The sequence below is a fragment of the Onthophagus taurus genome, chromosome 7, assembly GCF_036711975.1.
Source record: "Onthophagus taurus isolate NC chromosome 7, IU_Otau_3.0, whole genome shotgun sequence".
NCBI classification, from domain to species: Eukaryota; Metazoa; Arthropoda; class Insecta; order Coleoptera; family Scarabaeidae; genus Onthophagus; species Onthophagus taurus.
In genome coordinates this window covers 7,850,185-7,861,539 of record NC_091972.1, presented here as the reverse complement: position 1 = coordinate 7,861,539, position 11,355 = coordinate 7,850,185, and the positions used below count along the sequence as shown (strand labels likewise).

Genomic DNA, 11,355 nt, shown 5'->3' with positions numbered 1-11,355 from the left:
GAACGTATACGAAGTTCAAGAAATAATCTAAATAAATTGTACGAAACAATCTATTGTATGCGCTCGCGCTTTCAAAGGATACACCCGATCCACCGGGAGGTAATTATTTCTTTTATAAATCATTGAACGCAACCGCCTCAGTTTAGAATTCTGCAACCGCCAGCCCTTTATGTGACCCCGAGATATATCGCTATTGTGCAAGCCTTTAATTTTAATTCATTGTCCGTCTACTGACGATAACGCCCTTCCATACAACTATGAATTATTGCTTTTCTACGTTTTTATTTTATCCCATTTTGATCTCTTTCTTTAGTAGATTGAAATAAGAACATAAAAATAATATCCCAAGCAAAATTAATTGCTATAAAATTCTACTTCAATAATTACAAAATTACAATGTCAAATTACCATAATAGCAAACATGCTTCTATTAAATTATCTTCGTCAGAGATTATGAAATTAATGTTGGGTATACGTCTACATAATCAAGGGTTGTTACAATTTTCGCTAATTAATGTTGAACTCCTACAACTACTTAATTCTAAACTATTGTACTTATTAATAATAACCTCGCGTAAATTTACGGTTTATTCGATAATTTGAGATTTAGGTTGTCGAATTATCGATACTGTTAGAATATTAAAAGTTATGTTGAATATCCTTTATAACTTAAACAGTGGTATAGAACATGTTGGGTTGAATCGTCATATTTTGGTACCTAATACCACCAGTTCTACAACTTCTCATTCTTTCTGACTCATCTTGTATAGGCGAATACAGTGTGATCCAAAAGTTGTACACATCAAAATATGTTTCTATAATTAGTAGACGAAACAAGTCTACTAATTACTAGGTAATTAGAACAATATTCTTCAAAACGTTCATACGCACACTTCCTCTTCTTCTTCCTATGGCAATACAGGTTGAATTGAGATTTAGCTTGCTTTATCGTTTGATACTGCATCTTCCCAGCATTATCAGTGTCTATCCACTGTTTTTTTTTCCATGCATTCTAGCTTTGAGAATTCTCTTTGTCAGTTTTCCTTCTTTCATCCTATTATCATGTCCTGTTCATTGCAGTTTTTTAAGTCTGATGAACTGTACGAGGAAGGCTTCTCCGAGGAGTCTTTGATGAATCCCAGTATTCTCCTTAATACTCTAAGATTATTGTTGCAATGAACATTTTTTAATCTTAGTATGTGAGACAGTGTAAAGTAAGCTCTCTTTGTAAGAGTGATTCTTCTAGAAACTTCTTTGTTTTCCGTGTTACTTAATAAAATATACTGCTCAATGCTATAATATGTATAGGTTTTTTCTTCACTGTGTTAATATCTTTGCTTTTTGTGTATTAATTTCCAATACGACTCCTACAGCATGTCTTTTCGTTTCTTACTACACCTGCTGCGTTGATTTAACCCTTCTTCAGAGAAGGGATATTCTATGATAATTTGAATACCTAACTTAGTCCCTTTATTTGTACACCGGGCAGATGATGCTTCTTTTTCAGGCACTAGAGATTGTTTTTTCCTGCCATATCTTTGTTATGAAAAAGTTTTTGTCTGATAGGTGATTGTCAGCCAATTTATATATTTGTAAAGGAATTTCATCAATGCCTGACGCTTTGTTTTTCTTTTGAGCACTTATTGCTTCTCAAATTTCTTGCCTGCCTTCAACATGTAGTATTTCAGTGTTGTTTGGAAATAATCTTCCCAAATAGATTTTATTTCTTAGGGATTGCTGACTATTTGACCTTATCTTTCTATACAGACATATCTTTAGTTTTTATCTTTCTCTAAAATTTTTTATTCATTCTAAGCCCATTCCCACAATGTTAAAGTTTCGTGCATGTCAGGTTTGTAGTTTTCAAAATTTGAAAGAGTTGGATAAGGAAAAGGTTGCCTATCGGAGATGGTTTCGGACATTCATTGACAAAAAAGTGTTTTATTGACCGATGAAGTGTGGTTTCACTTTGCAGCGCATATTTGGGTTCTAGAATCAGACTTATGCTTTGCAGATTTTGCATAATGTTGGAGTTATAGGATTAACAACATATGTGTCTGAGGAAATGTTAATTTATAATAAAAAAAAATAAATTTAGATTTTACCTGGAATAAGCATTTATCCTACTCTTTCGGCATTTTTTGCCCTGATGTTTTTATTCAAAAATAAGTAGTATGAGAAAAAATTGAAGGAGATGCGTGATATGAATAGATTTGAAAATGACGTGGGTTATTTTTATTTTTTATCATCACACCCATACAATTATCCCCAACGCTACCAACATAATCGAAGTATTACTACCGTTCTACGATATCCCGTCCTCACAAAGTTGTTGGAATTATTTAATGCTCTATAATCATGCAGTTAAGTTAATGGCCTAAATATGGTTCGAGAAATTGGTTCGTTCTAAGGTAGAATTGTTATGTAAATTATTTATGCTTTTCATCGAACCTATCTCAAAAATGGAATGTATCTAAAACCAAATTGATGGTTATCTTCCATAATAAAAACAATTTTGATAAAAAAAATTCTAATAAAGTATCTAAACCTTAAAGGAATTAAAAAAACATCCATTCTTGAAATTCATCACCGTATATTATTCATCACTATCACACATTCTCACATCGCTCGTTTAACTTCATTTTTTGATCATAAATCAACATGTGAGACGTGCAATTTGAGCATGTTAAAAAAATTTCAGGCCGCCAAATACGGTCGCCGTCGTCGTTGTCGACGGTAGGCGGTTGTAGGGTTCCACCCCCTCTTGGTATGGTGTCACGTTGCCGGTATCAAATATTAAAACCGATATGCACACGGAGCTTTTTAACGCCCGGTTCGGTTCCGTGACGTAAAAATATGTCGTTCCCGGCGCCTGGCGCAGTTATAAACTTAATGGCCTTATATCGGGTGTAGTTCGCGCTCGTTGCTGAAACCTGAAACTCGCAACCAGTAACTGTTAAAAAACTCAGGCCTCCAAATACAAATTTTAGAAGCATAACGTCTTATTATTGGACATTTCGATGGAATGGTAATGTTTTTTTAACGAGACTGAAAAAATGTTTGTTCTATGACGTAATCGATTTGTTCGAGTTACAGTAAAACGATGTGTAGGTTTGAAGGTCATCGAAACGTATATCTTTAGAGAGAGCCGAAGGATTGGTGATCCAGAGAGTATACCGGAGGTCGTTTAAAACTCATTACAAACGGATCGAGGAATCCTCGCCAAGCAATAAATCATTCAACTGGATTTCGCCTCGCTATGATACCGGGGGTCTATTATGGCTCCGGGCCATTTACTTGTAATTTACGTCGATTTGCCGATACACAAGCCTTCGACCCCCATCTATTCCCGACTTACAACTAGAAATTGATGGCAGTTTAGGTCCGTGGTGTCTCCGAAATGTCTAAACGGAAATCCTCGCGCGATCGTAAAACGGAAAATTGCTTTCACGGTAAAGCTATGCCACACGGTTTGAAACTTTTTAAAAAACGTTTTAACCGCATCAATACAATGTTATTTATTCGTTCGAAATACTGTTATTGTTGAACAAAAACCACAGTCGAAATATTATTACTTGCAAAATTATTAACGTTTGCGGTTTGTAAACGTTTTGGTCTTTTATGTCTTTCACTATTCATCACGTTCAAGTCTTTACGCAAACCTTAATACATTGTGTTTATGAGCCAACCTATAAAACCGTTGGTATAAATAACCCGAAAGGCCGAATGAAATGAAACGAACACAATACATAGAGCTGTATTGAATTAAGATTGATTAGTATCGTCTGATATTCTCATAATGTAGTACGTGCTTCGGATGATGACCAGAAAATTTATAGCATTAGGGATCGTCGAGAGATAAAAATTAAGTACGACCCTGGGGTGAATTTATGAAACTAATCACGTATTCGAAATCCCCGCGGAATATCGAACTATTTTCCAAGGAGAGCGGCGGTGTACCTAATAGAATGCGATGGGATTCGATCGTTTCACAGAGAGGACGCTTCGAAGGTTGTTCGAATATCGCTCCTCCAAAGTTCCCTGAATAGAAGAGGCACTTCGGGAAATTACTATCCGTGCCGACTTGGAGGCATTCATTTGCAGCCTCGGAAACTTCCCGCGTGCTTAATTATTAATATGTAAATGTCGACGGTGGACTGGGCGGCGGTTCCTTTATTGAGTTTGCTTTGCCACCGCCGCTCTCTCTACTTACGTTAAATAGAGTTCCACCGTCATTGAGGAACTGGAAGTTTCAATAAGTTTTAAAATATATCAGAGTTTATATCATGTGAGACTTTATATAAAAGATATTAAAGTACTACCATGTTGAATATTACTTATTCAATTGTAGCCTATCTCATTCATTACATCTAGTAGAAATGAAATAATGAATTGCGGATTTACGGTCTCTACACAAGGTATTTTTGTATCAAAGTCGTGTTTTTGATTTGACAAAGGAGAAAGCTATTGGGTTGAGTGGTTTAAGTAACGTTTGAGCATAATATTTGGATGTGGAAGTATTACGATTACGGGTTAGGTTGGGTTGAGTTGGACATTTGGATTTCTGCTTAGGTGAAGTTATGGACGGAGTTGACTTGAATGGGATGGCTTAACTTGAGATTTTGTAACTTTTTAATTGTTTTGGGTTGAGTTGAGAAAAAGATTTTTTAAAATATCAAGTTATTAGGTTAGGTAGAAATTGAGTTAGATCATTTATAATTGTGTGGGAATGACTGCGTTGGGTTGGAAATGTTAATTTTGGACGTAGATTGAATTGTGATTATTTTGATTGAAGTTAGCTTATTTTAGAGTTTTAGGAATCAATGGGGCCAAAGTTTCGTAACAGGTCCCAGAGATTCTAGAAGGATCCAATACCTAGGCAGCAACCACATCCTATAAAATAAATCCTTCTGTCACTGGTATGAATCAGATCTCGGAATAGAATCATCTCTGCCAACAAATCTCACTATCACGTACTCGAAAACAATGTCTGGCAACCCCTGGACACTTGGCATACAAAGGACATTCGTTATGGAAGTGATAAGAGAAGGTAAGAGATGATTTTCAGGCACTCATAACCGAAATCTGTAGGCTTGGGAAGAAACTCCTACAGAAAATCTTGGGCCTCCGAAAGAAAGTTGGGGTATTAAGTCAGCTACTCAATACCTATAAAAAGCAGTCAAATCCTCAGAATTTGAATGGGAATTATAATATTATACATAGAATGTGTGAGGAATCTCAACAACAAATTACAATACTGGTGGAAAAAAAGAAGAAGAATCAAAATAGGAGAAAAAGATTTATAAGACACAAAATGCGATATTATATAGAAATAAGACATCATGAAAAGTTAGTGTTGAGCAACTTGTACTAATAAAAGTAATTTATGAAAGGTATCATAGATTATAATTCTAACCATGGCATGGAATTTGAAATACGTTTTGTACGCGAAGGAGATTTCTCGTGTATGTGATGCTGGAAGTATTTTATATGAAAGCAATGTTTATGATGATAAGAAAACTAACTGAGCGAGTCGGCGTAGCAGAAGCTAAAAGATTAAAAATTTACGATAAAGTCGTAGTAATGGCCGCAAATGGATCAGTGGCAATTTATAACAGTCTGAAGAGATTTACTACTGACTGGAAGTAAGTAGGTGTAGTTGCGGCGGCAAGAGATTGCAGATAGAATTTAATGAAAACGACCACATCCCTTCGCGAGTAGCGAGAAGAGAGATAACTTTCAGCGTTATTAATCACTTTATTGTAAAAACTAACCCCCATTGTTATAACAAAGGATATCGGGGAATATAATAGAGCTGGTGTTGTTTACAAATTTATAAATGTAGAATAAATTTTATGTATTTACTCAACAAGAGTTGTTAAAATAAATAGAAAAATATTATTTAGTTTATCCGAAAACTAATTTCTCGTTAAAATTGGCGCTTTAACAAACTTGTTCCTGTAATAAAAACGTATAAATAAATAAATTTCGTCGAACGTTAAAATAAAACGGGTACCGCTTTATATCGCGTGGGGTTCGATCTATATTAAATAAAATTGTTAACGACCGAACTGAATGCATAAGTTTATTTCGTACACGATAAGCCAATTTATGGCGGCCAGTATCAAAATGCATTAAATATGTGAGTTATTGCTATACGTCCGATCGCGGCAAAGCGGCAGTGTTAATAAAACTGTTTATGTCCCAATTAATTTCCTAAATTGTATACTTTAGCCTCGGCTGCAATAAAACTATATTGGCGGCGGCTGAATTTATAGATCGACGCGCGTCGCGACGCTTTATATCCCCGGCATATGCCGTGATGTACAGAACCCGAACAACAACCCAACCCAGGTTGCATAATCCACCCCAATAAATTTTACTGCAATTATCTAATGTACGATATTAATAATGATAATGGACCAAAATTGACGTAACTTATGGTTAAGTACACTATAAACCTATCCGGTGTAGTTACGAAAATTGTACGAACCCAACTTTTTTTCTTTTAATCTCGTACCTCAATATACAACATCATTACATAATTTTAATTTCTAAATAGAATGTTTTTATCGAAAGTCACTTAGGTATTTTACCGTGATCATAGCAGGAAGAAATTATTGTGCAAAACTCCAACCCACGGTCCAGAGCTCCATTACGGCTTCATTATGTCAACACAATTGCGGTTAAGTTACACTAATTGAAGGATAATTGACGGCCATATCATGTCCCCATCGTCAACGTTCACGTCAGACTTCAACCCAATTAGCTCTTCCTTGATGTACCTAACACAACTGCTATCCCTTCCCCTACTTTTTGTTTATTGCTACATCAAATATTTGCTACTATTTAATTAAAATTAACAAGTAATATTACATGAAGACTACGATCGTGATAGGTACATAATCCCTTAGGGCTCTATCAGACACAGAGAGAGGAATACAAAATGATAGTGGTTTACATCGTGCATGATAAAGTTGTTGGAGCGAAATACTAAAATCCGGGGGACGGGTCGAGCGAAGACCCCGGAGAATCTGGAACCTTCAGCCTCCAGGTCTCATATCTACGTTGCGCTCAACCAACTTGACAGCCAATTATGTCGGATTATATATGACAACGTCGACTGCCAGCGTCCTGTTTGTAGGTGGTAGGTATAGAAACAAGAATTATTACAACGTCTCCGTATCGATTATTCGTAACCGAGGAGGAAGTGGCCGTCGCTTCAGTTCTAAGGTCTCGTCTAAGGTAATACGTCCGCAACTATAATTAACCGGAATCGCGTTTAAAGACGCCGTAATCAACTCCGTCCCATTAATTATACGTTAAGGATAAATTAGTGAACCCTTGATTAAGAGCTCGATCCGCAAATTCCAATTCAGTTATATCCACTTACATGCTTTCGACTCAGTGATTTGAAGGTACAGCATTATAGCTTAGTTCAAAGCTTAAAGTACTTAAATCAACCATAGATAATTAATACTGTTATTTTAATTTCATCCTCTATTAAGATTTAAATCGTAAGTATAACAGCATGTATTTCAAATTTTCAATAACTTGTACCTAGTTGTATACAACTACCAATTTGAATATATTTTTTTGTACATGGATGAACATGCGCGGAAGAAAGCTAAAGCGTCAAAAGTTTGTAGTGGTAAACAAAAGTTGTTAATGCTAATGGATACTACAGAACGTAGTGCAAAACTTGTATTATTGAAGCTTTTCTTGAAAAAGGAAATTATGAGCGCCGTCGTTGTTTTACCCAAAAAAACATGTTACTCTGAGTGCCACAAAGAATCGAGTGCTATGGCAGCAAGTTTTAAATCTATAACGGAAGGGACACAGAAAGATATTCAACATATCGACATTTACCGGGACGAATAGGTAAAAACTGTATAGTTGGAATAAACCTAATGATGATAGGAAAAAGAGGTAGATGCAAGTTGTGTTGCCTACAACACACACATAAATATAGCAGTCTCGTTACTCAGCATAAAATCAGTTGTACAACTTAGCACTCACATCATTATAACAGTATGATTTGTAATCGGTACGATTATTAAAGTTTAATTAAATCGATTTAATTTGAAAAGGTTCTAAAACCTATTAGAGATTTTCATAACAGTTTTAAATCATTATTGGAAGTGAGCTATAACATTTTCGAATAATTGTGCTAGATATTCACAGATGGGGCTAAAAAACAATTTGAAAATACAAAAAATAAAGAAAATATAACAAAAATTGGTACTTAAAAGAAAACAAATCTCAAAGATTACATATTTATTGCCAATTTACAAAAATTCAAAGATTTATCGATTCATTTATAAATTTTTCCCATTTTTCCTCAAATATAACAAAAGCACCTCTCTTTTCATCATCATTCATCCCGCTATATTGAATAGAATTCCAAGAAACCTTTTTCAAAAATTCCAATCCACTTTTACGATGAGTCATCGCCATAAATACCATATAAAAATCGTAGGATAATCCTTTAGCGAACCAATTACCTGGGTCGTCGTTACAAATTACAACAGGCAAACCGGAAGCGATAAAATTTGCTGCCGGATGGTTTCGTAAATCGCTGATTAGTTTTAAAACTTGGTTTGAAATGGGGCAAACTTCTATAGCCGTGTTAGTTTCTTTAACGATTTTTTGTAATTGCGGATGCTTTGGTAGTGAAAAAGCGTGTCCGATGCGTTTACTTCCTAATAAAATCGCGTCTAAAAGATTTTCGTCGATGTTATCTCCAAAATTGTTCGTTTCACCGGCGTGGAAATAAAAATCGATTCCGATATTTTTGATGGTTTCTATGTTTGTTGTTAGCGGAGCGTCTCCCTCGAATCCAACGAGATCAAAACCGATTACAAAATCGGGATATTTCAGTTTTAATTTTTTTAATGTAGATAAATTTTGTGTCAAAGTTTCTTGAGTTAAGTTGCGATAAAAAGCACAGATGTATTTAAATCCAATAAAATCTGGGTGATCCTTCTTAAATTTGTTATTTACTTTATACAATGAGTCTATGAAAAATTCTTCGTCGTGGGTAGTTCCGTTTAATTCGTATAAATAAACGAAAGGTGCTTTAATTTCTAAATATAAAACATTGTCCTCATAATGTTCCTTTAAAATTTCATAAACGTAATCTTCAAAAACTCCAACGTAAGTAAATAAATCATATGTTAAGGTAAAGATTTTCTTAAATTTATTCCAAGTTTCATTCAAATTTTTGGTTATATCATCACGATTTAATACCAAATTATTTTCTAGCCACTCATCAAAATCTTTTTCTTTCAATTTCTTTGACACGCGATCACAGTCTTTTTTATATTCCTCGTCCAAAAACTTAAACTTTAACCGTTCGTTTTCGTCGCAAAATAAAAATAAATTCTCTCTTTTTAACAATTCTTTAACGTAATCGTATGAAACTGAAGCGAATAAATGAACATGTAAACAACCGCCTTTCGGTAACCTTTTCAAACACTTAAACACGTCACTATTATTTTCTATTTCGCGGTGAACGGCAACGAATTGAGAAAATGCCGGACAGTTTATTTCATTTAACTCCTTTTCTTTTAACCTTAACAAACGTTCGTTTAACATCAATTCACGTTCACTTAACTTTATATCACCACCCAATGATAAAAAACGTTCTTTTTCAATCAAATCATTACGTTTTTCCCAATAACTATCCATTGAAAATGTGCGTTGTAGAGAAGCGATGGACAAAACGACTAAAATCTCCGTGCGCATCGTAACAAGGTCGTTCACTCGGTTGTGGTTGTCTCGGGGATTCACCGAAATAAGAATTTTGCTTAGTTACAAAACGTCAGAGCACAAAAGTCGAAATAAATTAAAACAGATTATAATGTTATCGTAATGAATTGATTATGTTACAAATATTATAACTTGAAATTTAATACAGGATTTATCACTCTTTTTTACTTTTATCTCTTGTTTGTTGTTCATCAATATTTTAATGTTTCAAATTAAATCTAAAACAAAAATAAGAAATGATTTTAATTCAACAATTCAACCCATGAAAATAGGATGACAATTAATTTATGACGAACGAGGGTGGTTTTTCAAATTAAAAAAAAAAGAGTTACCCTGAACCGATCCATCATAAAAGGCAATTAACAAATGCCACCGGGAATAATATCGATGTTATTTTTAGATGAGGGGTGGTAATTTAATGGCATAAGTTGAAATGGGTGTGGATGTTGTGTATAATGGTGTTAAAAAAAAGAAAAGGGAACTATTTGCTTAATAAATATTGATAACAAAAATCGATTGAGTGAAGGAATGAAAAGACGGGTGACGGTAAAGATCGGCAAACAATAGGGAGCTTCTCCGGCTTCGTAAAGGGTGAGAAGACGGACGGGGGAGTGACGAAGCCATTGTTGGGTCATCACAAAACCATTCATATCACTTACCGATACAATGGATCTTAAATACTCCGCTCCCGTTCTTGCGACCACCGCCAAAGCATCCGTCCGTCGTCCGAGGACAATGAAAACGGCGCCATTTTAATGCAAACACAAACCTTACCCAACCCTACCCTATACCTTTTATTACAACAAACCGTTTTCAAAAAAAATCATAAATCGATTTATATATAATCTAAAAACATTAAACATAATAAAATACAATAAAAAAATACCGCCATGAAACCATAACAGAAAACACGTAAGGCTGGCAATATCGAATATCATGCAGTAGTAAACCTCGATGCTATTCGTTTTTACTGTCCTCCCCATCTATATACACGACGACGACGACTAAAGGAAAACGAGAGAAAATGACTAGAAGAAAACGATATCGTTTTCGTTTTTCGTCTCCTTTTGCCGTGTCGTTTTTGGAACGTGTAGAATTGGTCGGATCGGGGGCACTTTTAGTAATGATAATAAGAAAATGGGGCGGACCGGATCGAAATGCAGCCGGGGGCATTGTCATTTGCGCGGAATTCGGTTCGTTAACGGGTCCCTGGTTGCGAAGAACCCGACCCATTTAGTATGTAAAAAGTATCGTTAAGGGTGTTCGATTTAAAAAGAAAATCGGAAAGTTAAAAATCAAACAAGATTAAACTTTGTATAAAAAAAAATATCAACGGAAATTCTTCGATGTTTGGAAGCTGAAATTACAGGAAGTAAAGATTACAGAAAGTTACACATGTAACAAAAATTGTTATCTTCAATTTTTCGTTATCTATGCGTTTCTATTTTTTATTTATACTCGAGATTACGCTATCTCTAAAAATGTTCTATGATTCTTCCATTTGATAATTTTGGTTATACAGATTAAATATTAATTAAATTGTACTTCAGTTCAAATGTAATAATGAATTCACCAGGATTTAAG

The 11,355-nt window shown here is 34.8% G+C and overlaps 1 pseudogene; it reads right to left on the bottom strand.

Moving 5' to 3' along the window:
- Nucleotides 1–8,262: 8,262 nt before the first annotated feature.
- LOC111422845 (adenosine deaminase 2 pseudogene) lies at nt 8,263–9,819 on the bottom strand (annotated as a pseudogene).
- Nucleotides 9,820–11,355: the final 1,536 nt, after the last annotated feature.